Source organism: Hordeum vulgare, chromosome 1H, assembly GCF_904849725.1.
Source record: "Hordeum vulgare subsp. vulgare chromosome 1H, MorexV3_pseudomolecules_assembly, whole genome shotgun sequence".
Taxonomy (NCBI): domain Eukaryota; kingdom Viridiplantae; phylum Streptophyta; class Magnoliopsida; order Poales; family Poaceae; genus Hordeum; species Hordeum vulgare.
The window spans coordinates 509,139,925-509,152,711 of NC_058518.1; positions in this window are offsets into that span (position 1 = coordinate 509,139,925).

Below are 12,787 nucleotides of genomic sequence, written 5' to 3' on the forward strand. Positions count from 1 at the left end.
GACCGGCGAGCCATAGAAAATAAATGGATCTTCAAGAAGAAGACTGATGCAAACGGTAATGTAACCGTTTACAAAGCTCGACTTGTCGCAAAGGGTTTTCGACAAATTCAAGGAGTTGACTACGAAGAGACTTTCTCTCCCGTAGCGAAGCTGAAATCAGTCCGAATCATGTTAGCAATTGCCGCCTTTTATGATTATGAAATTTGGCAAATGGATGTCAAAACAGCGTTCCTTAATGGGAACCTTAAGGAAGAGTTGTATATGATGCAACCAGAAGGTTTTGTCGACCCTAAGGGTGCTAACAAAGTGTGCAAGCTCCAGCGCTCCATCTATGGGCTGGTGCAAGCATCTCGGAGTTGGAACATTCGCTTTAATGAGGTGATTAAAGCTTTTGGGTTCATACAGGTTTACGGAGAAGCTTGTCTGTACAAGAAAGTGAGTGGGAGCTCTGTAGCTTTCCTCATACTATATGTGGATGACATATTATTGATGGGGAATAATATATAGATGTTGGAGAGCATAAAGGCCTATTTGAACAAGAGTTTTTCAATGAAGGACCTTGGAGAAGCTGCATACATATTAGGCATCAAGATCTATAGAGATAGATCAAGACGCCTCATAGGTCTTTCGCAAAGTACATACCTTGACAAGATATTGAAGAAGTTCAATATGGAAAACTCAAAGAAAGGGTTCTTGCCAGTTTTGCAAGGTATGAGATTGAGTAAGACTCAGTCGCCGACCACGGCAGCAGATAGAGAGAAGATGAGTTCTGTCCCCTACGCTTCAGCCGTGGGCTCTCTAATGTATGCCATGCTGTGTACCAGACCTGATATAAACCTTGCCATAAGTTTGGTAGGGAGGTACCAAAGTGATCCCGGTACGGAACACTGGACAGCGGTCAAGAATATCCTTAAGTACCTAAAAAGGACTAAGGAAATGTTTCTCGTTTATGGAGGTGACGAAGAGCTCGTCGTAAAGGGTTACATCGACGCTAGCTTCGACACAGATCCGGATGACTCTAAGTCACAGACCGGATACGTATATGTGTTGAATGGTGGGGCAGTGAGCTGGTGCAGCAGCAAGCAAGAAGTCGTGGCAGCATCTACATGTGAAGCGGAGTACATAGCTGCTTCAGAAGCGGCTCATGAAGGAATTTGGATGAATGAGCTCATCACCGACCTTGGAGTGGTTCCAAGCGCGTCGGGTCCTATGACACTCTTCTGTGATAACACTGGAGCCATTGCCATAGCCAAGGAGCCCAGGTTTCACCGGAAGACGAAGCACATCAAGCGCCGCTACAACTCCATCCAGGACCATGTCCAGAGTGGAGTGATAGATATTTGTAAAGTACACACGGATCTGAATATTGCAGACCCGTTGACTAAACCTCTTCCATGAGTAAAACATGATCAACACCATAATGCTATGGATGTTCGATACATCACAATGTAACTAGATTATTGACTCTAGTGCAAGTGGGAGACTGTTGGAAATATGCCCTAGAGGCAATAATAAAATGGTTATTATCATATTTCCTTGTTCATGATAATCGCCTATTGTTCATGCTATAATTGTATTAACAGGAAACAGTAATACATGTGTGAATAAATAGATCACAATGTGTCCCAAGCAAGCCTCTAGTTGGTTGGCTCGTTAGTCAATAGATGATCATGGTTTCCTGATCATGGGCATTAGATGTCATTGATAACGGGATCACATCATTGGGAGAATGATGTGATGGACAAGACCCAATCCTAAGCCTAGCACTAGATCGTATTGTTCGTATGCTAATGCTTTTCTAATGTCAAGTATATTTTCCTTCGACCGTGAGATTGTGCAACTCCCGGATACCGTAGGAGTGCTTTGGGTGTATCAAACGTCACAACGTAACTGGGTGACTATAAAGGTGCACTACGGGTACCTCCGAAAGTGTCTGTTGGGTTGGCACGAATCGAGATCGGGATTTGTCACTCCGTGTGACGGAGAGGTATCTCTGGGCCCACTCGGTAGAACATCATCATGAGCTCAATGTGACTAAGGAGTTAGTCACACGATGACGTGCTACGGAACGAGTAAAGAGACTTACCGGTAACGAGATTGAACAAGGTATAGGTATACCGACGATCGAATCTCGGGCAAGTTCTATACCGACAGACAAAGGGAATCGTGTACGAGATTGATTGAATCCTTGACATCGTGGTTCATCCGATGAGATCATCGTGGAGCAAGTGGGAGCCACCATGGGTATCCAGACCCCGCTGATGGTTATTGGCCAGAGAGGTGTCTCGGTCATGTCTGCCTTTCTCCCGAACCCGTAGGGTCTACACACTTAAGGTTCGATGACGCTAGGGTTATAGGGAATTGTTATACGAGGTTACCGAAAGTTGTTCGGAGTCCCGGATGAGATCCCGGATGTCACGAGGAGCTCCGGAATGGTCCGAAGGTAAAGATTGATATATAGGACGGATGGTTTCGGATACCGGAAGTGTTTCGGGCATCACCGGTAACGTACCGGGACCACCGAGACCACCGAAGGGGGGCAATGACCCCGGGAGATAAGGTGGGCCAAGTGGGGGTGGGAACCAGCCCCTAGGTGGGCTGGTGCGCCTCCCCACTCAGCCCATAGCGCAAGGGAGATAAAAGGGGGGGCAAACCCTAGGCCAGGTGGGCCTAAGGCCCACCAGATGGTGCGCCACCCCCTCCTCCCCCTTCTGGCCGCCGCACCTCCCATCTGGGGGGCTGCCGCACCCCCTAGGGTGGGAAACCTAGGGGTGGCACCCCCTCTCCCCTCCCCCTATATATATCGGGCACTTTTGGCCATTGAGACACACGGTTTTTCCCTCTCTCTCGGCGCAGCCCTACTCTTCTTCCTCCTCCTCTCCGCCGGTGCTTGGCGAAGCCCTGCCGGGAGACCTCGTCTCTCCATCGACACCACGCCGTCGTGTTGCTGGAGTTCTTCCCCAACCTCTCCCTCCTCCTTGCTGGATCAAGGTGCGGGAGACGTCACCGGGCTGCACGTGTGTTGAACGCGGAGGTGCCGTTGTTCGGCACTAGATCGGAATCGCTGCGAGTACGACTCCATCAACCGCGTTCTAGCAACGCTTCCGCTTAGCGATCTTCAAAGGTATGAAGATGCTCTTACCCCTCTCTCGTTGCTGGTCTCTCCATAGGAAGATCTGAATATGCGTAGGAAAATTTTGAATTTACGCTACGTTACCCAACACGCTCACCCGAGTCGCACCGCCCATCCACCTCATTCATCTTCGTCCAGCACCAGCCCATCGTCAGCGTCACCGTCGTCTTCCCCGACCGCTTCATCTACTTCGACCACCGCGGGCAACATCAGGCCCCCGCCGATTTGCGCCGCAATCGTCGTCGAGTCCTTCTCTGCTAGCCTCCTCAACATGACGTACAGGTTGTGTGCAGGTCCCCGTCTTCGCATGCCCGGTGCTGGCAACACCGACGTGTGCCTTCATCCCGGTGTGTTCCTAGGCCTGGCAAACCTGGAGCAACGCATCGTCAACATTGGCTTCGTCCGTCTATGCATGCACGGTGCTGGCAACACCGATGCGTGCCTTCGTCCATGATGTGTCCCCGGGCTTGACAAACTCGGCGCGACGCGTCTCAACTACGTCTTCTTCCCGGCGCACCACTGCTTCGACACCTTTGCGCCCATGACTAACTCGGCGCCTCCTTGCGCCCGCGGCTCCATGACGACTTCCTCGACACCGGCTACCCCGACTCGACATCGACCACGGTGTTCTTCGCACAGCTACCTCGACCACGGCTACACCACCCTACGCTCTCGGCTACCTCGACCAACGCACAAAAGGCTACCGCCTTGCTTGAGCAACCTTGTCGGTTTCCACTCCAGCCACAACTTCCACGATGCATCGACCGTTACGACTGTGGGGGGATGATCGTCGGCTTACCTTCGGATTCTTCTTCAGTCTCACCGTCTGCGCCGTTACCGTTGTGACTGCGGGGGGATGTTGAGTAATGTGGTTGTTTAGGAAAGTATAGATAGACTAGGATTTGTTCCTGCCTTGACTTGTACTCCAAGATGATCATGTACTTCTATATATATACCCACGAGGCTCCAGCAATACAATAATTAACTATTCCACCAATCCCTATTCTCTCCTTCAACAGCAATGAAAGTTTCCATGCTCTTCTTTTTTCCGCACAAACGTGAATTTTCATAAACTGAAACCATCCGCAGTTGATCTCATGGCTGACAGGCTCCTGGCAAATAGAAGATCCGAAGAAAACAGTAAGAACTTTTGAGCCATTGAATCCAACACCCTGTAATAATAATCAAATCTCGACTGGAATTAGTACGACAAAATATAGCCTTGTCCATGATATCATACTCCCCATCCAGAAAATCGTGAATTGGAGAAGAAGTTGATGTATATGCCAAGTAGAGCAGGAAAAATTATAATGCCTTAATCATCACACAGTCAAAACATTATGAAAAATAAGAATCTTCCGATCTTTTTAGATCAAACATAATTAAGCTTACTAGTCCGAATCATTGATCAGAAATTCAGAAGTGATGTGAGATCCTCACCCGACAGAGAAAAGGTTGCCGTGGGACAAATCAAGAAACATATTATCCCAGTTTTAAATAAATCCAGAAGTAAATCAAGCAACCAGAACCACCGCCCGTTGGCCATAGGCCATAGAGGACAGTCATATCGTAGGAAAAAAAGGAGTGTGCTGGCAGGCAGACAACTATGCTGGAGCAGATGATGCCAGCTTGAAGTGAATCCATGCGAAACCATTTTTAGAAACATTATTCCAGCCATCTCAGGCCATTTGCATTTGAAACCGTTGGATCATCAGCTGTACTCCCTCCGTTCGGAAATACTTGTCTTAGAAGTAGATGTATCTAGACTTATTTTAGTTATAGATACATCCATTTTATACATTTCTAGGATAAGTATTTCCGGACGGAGGTAGTACACATTTTCAGCTGTCCAGCTGATTTTTAATCCCCCCTGGACCGCTGTCCGTGCTGGGCCGCTGCTCGGGTGACACTTTTGAGCCCGTGATCTTAGTTTGGGCCTACTGGGCTTACATCAGTTTCCATCATCCGTGCAGTGAGAGGAAAAGAACTGGCTTGCCTCAAAAAAAAAAAAAGAATAGGTTGTGGGCTTTGCTTGAAAAAAAGGAAAAGAACAAGCCTCTACACAATCCTTCTTCCTCTCGCTTGGCCGCAACCCTGACATGGCGACGGACGGTGGACATGAGTGACGACCCCCATAGAGACCGCGAGCCGGGCTAGGCAATGCGATCATGCGGCCTTGGCCGTCACCGCAGCGAACCATGCGACCAAGCAGGTTCGAGCATCCTACGCAGGTAGAGGTGATAAGACAAAGCGGTGGTAGACTGTTTAGTGAAACGGATATGCCAGGATTGAAGGAGGCAATCAATTGTCAGTTTCAATGAGAATTCTCATCGCGGGTGACTTGCGCCACTCACCGGCGACAATTAATGCTATAATGCTTTTAAATAAGGATCACACAACCAAGCCTAGTATATGAAGTAGTTTCATCCAAAAGGCACAAATAAAAAAGTCACTTCAGGACACTACTTGGGTTTTCTCTTTTTCTTCGCGACTACGGCATTTAGGACACTTGTTCCCTTCAAGCTTCGACGATGAGCCTGAAGATCCACCTCCCCCCAGCCAACCGCTCATGCAATCAGTGGCGGTGAGGTGGGATCCCAGTGCTTCAGCTTTAAGGTACGGTCTTTTTCTCGAAAGGACATCTTTTGGGCGGATGGTGACACTTTATCTTTGAGTTGGTCTTTTGGACTCTAATCCTCCTCAAGTTCTCCCATTACGACGGAATCGACGAAGCTTTGACATAGATTCTTGTCGTCTTCTTAGGACGACGAGGTCATGGTTTATCGCAGAGCACTGACTACAATAAGATTTGGTGTCAGTCACCTCAGATCGATCTAAAGGTTCAATGACGACAACTTTTACTCCGTGGCATTGGTCCTTAGTGACATTTTGGTTGCCGTTGACAAGGTCAAGCCGGCGCGCTCAAAGTGAACTCGACCTGAACTTCTCGCAAAAAGTAAATAACTAAAACTGATTTTTTAATAGCTTTTTTACCGTACCCTATACTGTTCAGAGGGGAGGCAGCAGTATAACATAATCAAACCGTCAATTTTCCTAAGGGTACGATGGGTAGAAAAATATGTTAGTTAATTTATTACTAACTATGGAGCAGACTTCACGCCCACGAAGCGGTGCCCTGGTCCTTCGCGTCCTTATCCTTGCCGCGGCTCCTGCTCCTTCTCCCTGCCGTCGCCGCCGCCGCCACCCGTCGCCGCCGCCGCCGCCCGTCGCTCTAGCCCCGCCCTCGTGGACCTCTGCGGCTCCCTGCTCCTTCTCCCTGCCGTCGTCGCCGCCGCCACTCGCCGCCGTGGCCACTGCCGCTCGCGTCGTTCTCCCTGTCGTCGCGGCTCCCTGCTCCTTCTCCCTGGCGTCGCCGCCGCCGCCGTGGCCACCGCCGCACGCGTTGTTCTCACTGTCGCCGCCACGGCCGCCACCGCCACTCGACATAGTTGGCCCCGCCATCTTGGACCTCCGCGGCGCGTCCTCAACCTGGTAAGGTCTCTGTTCTGTTCGAATCCCGTGTTGAATAAATCCTAGTGCATCTTCCTCTATTAGATAGCTAGTTTTCTCAAACTGTACTGTAGCGAATCGTGAGGTCTACTCTTGCTTTTGTAATTCAGAATAAGAGGAATAGAACTGCAGTAAGAAAAGTTGCAGCTTTCAGGCAACACAAACACACTGTCCACTTCTCTGTCAGTTCATTGCAATTGCGTTCTTCAATCTTCAGTGATAACATCCCTTCTGAACAGAGATCATCATAATCTGCGTGTTACTCCCCTATGGGTTTTGGTTAAATCACTCTTCTAGTTTGACCTTTGGACAAATCTGCATATTCCTACTAGTTTGGCCTTTGGACAAATATGCATATTCCTATTAGTCTGCGGGTAGTACTAAATTGTTTCTGCTTAAATCACTCTTCTATGGTGCTGGTTCTGTTGGTGCAAATCGGGAAGTGCTTACTGGAGTATATCTAATGTTTCTATTTGATTATGTACACAAGCATTGTTACTGATACGTGTTTTAGTTTCATGGGTGGAATTCAAATAACTTAGATTTGATTCTTTTTTAATTGCAGGGTTTGACATGGAATATGGGAGTGCCACCCTCGAGAACATTGCATAATATGACATGGTGATCAGTCAAATTTTTGGCAGCGAGGAAGAAGGTTACAATTACTATAATGCATATGCTCGGTCAAAGGGTTTTGGTGTTAGGAAGGAAGAACTGACCAGGAAGTCGGGCACGAACATAGCTTTTCGTCGCCTTTATGTCTGTTGTAAAGAAGGATATCGGGCGAGGAAGCACTTCGAAAAAATTGAACGAGTGCGAACTCCTAGGCCGCTGTCACGTTGTAGATGTGGCGCCGGATGGAGATCGAGCTTCGTATGGATAATGGTGAATGGTTTGTAAAAGATTTTGTGGACGAACATAACCATCCACTCGCTAAGCCTGACCAGACAGCTTTCATAAGATCACATCGCGGACTGAGTGATGTGCAAAAGGCTGATGTCATTGAGTATGAAATTGGTGGCCTTCGGACACATCAAATAATGGAAGTAATGGAGAAGGATAGTGGTGGTTACAGCAAGGTAGGCTTTATTTCTCGGGACCTGTATAATTTTGTTGCCAAGTACAAGAAGGAAAGGATAGAAGGTCGTGATGCCGAATTTGTACTCCGTTATATGGCAGCCCGAAAAGACACGGATGGCGAATTTTTTCCAAGTACACCACTGATAGTGAAGGGCATCTGCTGAACATCTTTTGGGCAGACGCACAGTCTCGGATTGACTATGATGCCTTTGGTGGCATCGTGATCTTTGATAGCACTTACTGTGTAAACAAATACACAACCTGCCATTTGTCCCCTTCATAGGAGTGAATCACCATCGCAGCACAACCGTGTTTGGCTTCGGTATTGTCTCGGATGAGACCGAGGCATCTTTTGTGTGGTTGCTTGAAGCATTTTTGGAGTCAACGAAGCAGAAACATCCTAGATCAGTAATCACCGATGGTGACCATGCGATGGCGAAGGCAATAGCGGCGGTTTTGCCAAACACAGATCATCGGTTGTGCAGTTGGCACATCGAGCAAAACATGATACGAAACCTACGGAAGCAAAAGCTCAAGGACTTTAGGGAATTTGTTTATCACATCTGGGATGTCGATGAGTTTGAGAAACGTTGGGTTGAGTTTATGGTGGATTATGATATCTCTGAAAAAGATGCTTGGATTATGAGGATGTACGAGCTGAGGAAGAAGTGGTCTAGGGCCTATACGAAAGGTAGATATTTCCTTGGCATGCAGAGCAATCAGCGTAGCGAAAGCCTAAACTGTAGGCTTCATAAGAATCTGGATAGGAGAATGTCACTTGTTGATTTGCTAGAGCACTCGGATAACTGTTTATCGCGTATCCGCAAGAATGAGGCTGAGTTGGATGCTACAGCTTCGGACACAATACCATTTACTGAATTAGCAGCTGAACCGCTTGAGAAAAGTGTTGTTCTCATTTATACTCCAGTGATGTTCAAGAAGGTAAAACAACAAATCGAGCAATTGTCAAAATGGGAAGTAGCAGAAGTGACTAAGAATGACGATGTTGTTCTGTATACAGTCGCTCGCAAAGAGAGTATGCATGTGACGTATGATGTGAGGTTTGACATGGCAGGCCCGTTGCGTCAGAGTGTGAATTGCCGTTGTCTGAAGATGTACTCGGAGGAGATCCCGTGTGCACACACTTTTTCTGTTCTAAAATACCTTGGCTTAGTCAACATTCCTAGGTGTTGTGTCTCGACAAGATGGACGATGGTCGGCAAGTCCGCATTTGACTCAGAGAGGAATGGTAATATGCACGATTGGTCTGAGCGGATGGATCGATACCATGAACTCCGCAACATTTGTAGTATGTATTTATTAAAAGCTTCAAACAGCACGGAGATGTCACAGAAGGTGATGGCTTTTCTCAAGGGTATTATAGCTGAAGGCGAGGAAGACAGTGGGAAAAATGAGGCGGCATCACTGGGCCCTCTTCCAGCATATTTTTCAGGGTCAAACCAAGCATGTCGAGGAAATGTCTGGAATCCAAAATAAAATAAAATCGAAAGGAGCTCCATCCAAGACATCCAACAAGAGGTGGAAGCCGAGATTTGGAAAGAAAAAAATGTTTAGCACAAGTGATGCATCTCCTGGAACTTTTTTTGGTTGCATTGTGTGACAACACATTTAGTATGCTTAACAGGTATGACTTTTAAGAAAATATATATGCAGTACATGATGAAACGGAAGGAGTACTAGTTAATAAGTTGCAACCTTTTTAAATAAGTTATGTCAATTACTTGTGATTACTGGACTAGTTGTTGCTCTGCCATTTGATTGCATGAGCATGTGACAAATTTCATTGTACTTATAATCTACTTGCTTTTACTGAATTTACATTGGCTCTAATATGCATTGTTCGTCCATAATAACTAATCAGATTCGATATACATAACATCGGTACAAGCGGCACCGAATACCCAGCATCGTATGCCATTGTGTACCGAAACATGGCGATATTGGGTGTGGATGGCTTCAACACGCTTCCAGCGAACTGCATGACTCTGTGCTACATCTTCTTCGCTGCAGCTATTGCCATCAACCTGATAAGAGACAAGGGACAACGGCAAGCCACGACCACGCATCAGCATCAGCATGTAATTACAGCCACTTCCCAGGACACTTGTTTTGTAGCCCAGAAGTTAGGTCCATGCAAACGAGAATTATCCGTATGAATCCAATTTCCGAAACGATTGTAGCTGTTCCTTCACAATGTAAAAAAGGAAGAGGAAAAGACTCAAGAGGCAGAACAACAGATTAGGTGTAGCATAATTTAACATTTTTTTCTGCCTTGTGTAACTATGGCATGTTGTTCTGCCCGGTAGGCTGCAAGTTGTGTACTTGTGAGTTGTGTGACATGTTCCTGCAGAAAGCTGGTGCTTCCATTACTGAGGTTACAATACAACTGTTTGTCTAGCCTCGGATTGAAGAAATGCACGTTCAGGTTCAGTTTCAGAACCCTGAATTCGCAACGACGAAGTTCCATGTGTTGGAGAGTGTGTGTGTCCGGTGTGTTGGTCATGGCCCACCATCAGGAGAGTGCGTGTGTAATTAAAAAATCCAGTAGAAGTAACACAGGGTGATAATAATAATTCAGTCAGAACAATTCAGTTGGCCCACTACCATTAGACTTTGGAGCACCAAGATTTAAACACTTCTAAACTTAATGGGTCAATTAGTGATTGCCTAGTCAACGAGTCCAGCACAAGCATGGCAGGTCTTAGTATCACTAATCTAAGCTTAAGAAACAACAACCTCTCGGGTGCATTTCCTTTGCTGCTGCAGAAATGTACACGACTTAAACAATAATCAGTTCTCTGGGACTTTACCAGCATGGATTAGGGAGAAGCTACTTACATGGAAATCAAGACGCCATGAATGTTGGCGTCGACTGGAATCCTACAGGGTAGGCAGGGCGGCCAGCCATCGTGGCCTCCTCTGCCAAAAACGACCAGCCTACGTAGTGGACGAGCAGTAGACGTCGGTTTCAAGGCCGAGCAGTAGACACCAGCGTTAATCCTTCGTGTTAATCTAGAAATAAAATTCATATCAGAAACAATCATGTGAATTCTGCAGGTACCTACATGAAACATGTTCGCCATCTATGGTCCACAAGAATTTTAAGTCATCAAATGTTTTACTGGATAGTGAGCTGAACCCCCACCTTTCAGATTCTGGATATGGAGATTTTATTCCAAACCAGGAATTCCAGGTAATGTCATGCACAATATCCTCAGTCTTCCTGACAACCTGCAGGAATATCACATAATTTAAGATTAACATCATCAAAGGAAAATGCTGGAATTATTTGTCATTTTGCAGCCGAAAATGCTGCATATTACTATTTTATTTATGCTATTATATCCAAAGTTAAATATTCAAATAGCACGACGTCAATTTAATCAAGGATAATTTTAGTGAATCAAGCATGAGTTGTTGTTCAAGTAACATAATAAAGTTAGCTAGGATCGTATAACTATTACTTCTTGTTTGTTGGATGCAAGGCTAGATAGTATCGGATCAAACAAGTGAGATGATACTGAGTTTGGTGTTCTGCACATTTCACAATGCAAATGCTAATGATCATAATTTAGGAGCAAACATTTATATCAACAATTACTTACTTGCGTAGCATCAATTCCAGGAATCAGAAGAAAACTCAGGATATAGGGCACCTGAGGCAGCCATGTGCCAATACTCACTAAAGAGCGATGTATATAGCTTCAGAGTCGTCATGTTAGAGCTCCTGACTGGCCGCAAACCATTTGACAGGTACGCATCACAATCAAATACTACTGCACAATCCATCATCTCTTCCTGAAACTGTTTCTGAACTCCCCCAGCCCCAGGAATATCCAGGCAACTCCCTGCAAACTGTGATAACAACATGTAGTCCTCTAAAGTGTACTGAACTTCCAGTTACTGTTTGAAATGTAATCACTGCAAGTCCCGGCCACGATCCAAGCAGTCGCTGGTCCGATGGGATGGTGGTGAAATGAATCACTGCAAGTAGTGTGACAGCAGCCTCGCCCACGGCCCCTAGTGCGGCGACTGCCTCGCTTGCGACCCCGTCCTCGCCGCCGCAGGCAGCGCTTTCCGCGCGGTCGATGGCGCGAGCGTCTTCCCCGCCGCCTTAGCAGGCCTTGACCTCGAGGTCCTCGGCCCCTGCTCCGCCTCCGCCGCCGCGGCGACGGGCGGCTTCTCCTGGGGTCACCCCGGCCAGGGTCACCTCGGAGCGCTTGTTGGACAGGGGGCCCAGCCCGGCCAGGGTCACCTTGGAGCGCTTGTTGGGAGAGGCGGAGGACGGGTGCTGCAGCGGCGACGACGGCGCGCGCTTCCCGCCGCCCTTTCCCTGTCCGCTGCCGTCCGCGGAACTACGACGAGTGTCCACCATGCACTCTTTCTCTTTTCGGAAGGACTCCGCGGCGCCGCTCCCCGCAGCGCGGCGACGAGGAGGAGGAGCGGGAGTAGGAGGGGTAGGTGCCAGCGGCGACGAGGCGAAGGAGCCATGGGTCCCTATCTGTGCGGCGGAGGGAGGGCAACACACGCCGGTGGTGGCCAAAACCCTAGTGAGCGCACGACTCCGCGACGCCCGCGGCTGGCGCCGCTCTCCGCAGTGTGGCGACGACGACGAGGAGCGGGAGCAGGAGGGGGAGGTGTCGGCGGCTACGATGAGTAGGGGGCGGAAGGGCAACACACAACGGCGACAGCCGGAACCCTATCGAGTGTGAGCGTGGTGGGGAACGAACTGGGAGGGACAGGATGGGGTGGAATGGCCTCGCGGGCGGCTGTTTTTTTTTCTTCCCAAAATGCCCTCGCCACGTCTATACTGGAGGACTCGAGCCGCACAGTGCAGGCTATAGAGTTCACGATTCCATCTCTCGAACTGGGGCAGTATAACTCACTCGTCACCGTTCGTTAAGTAAGATTTGACGGCTGATATTTCACCCAGGGTACCGTAAAAGAGCTCTTTTTTAAAGATAAGAAGCCAATTTGTAATTAATTAGTTACTAGTAGGAGTATAATAAATAAAGCTGGAGTATATAATTTCCTTGCCAACTG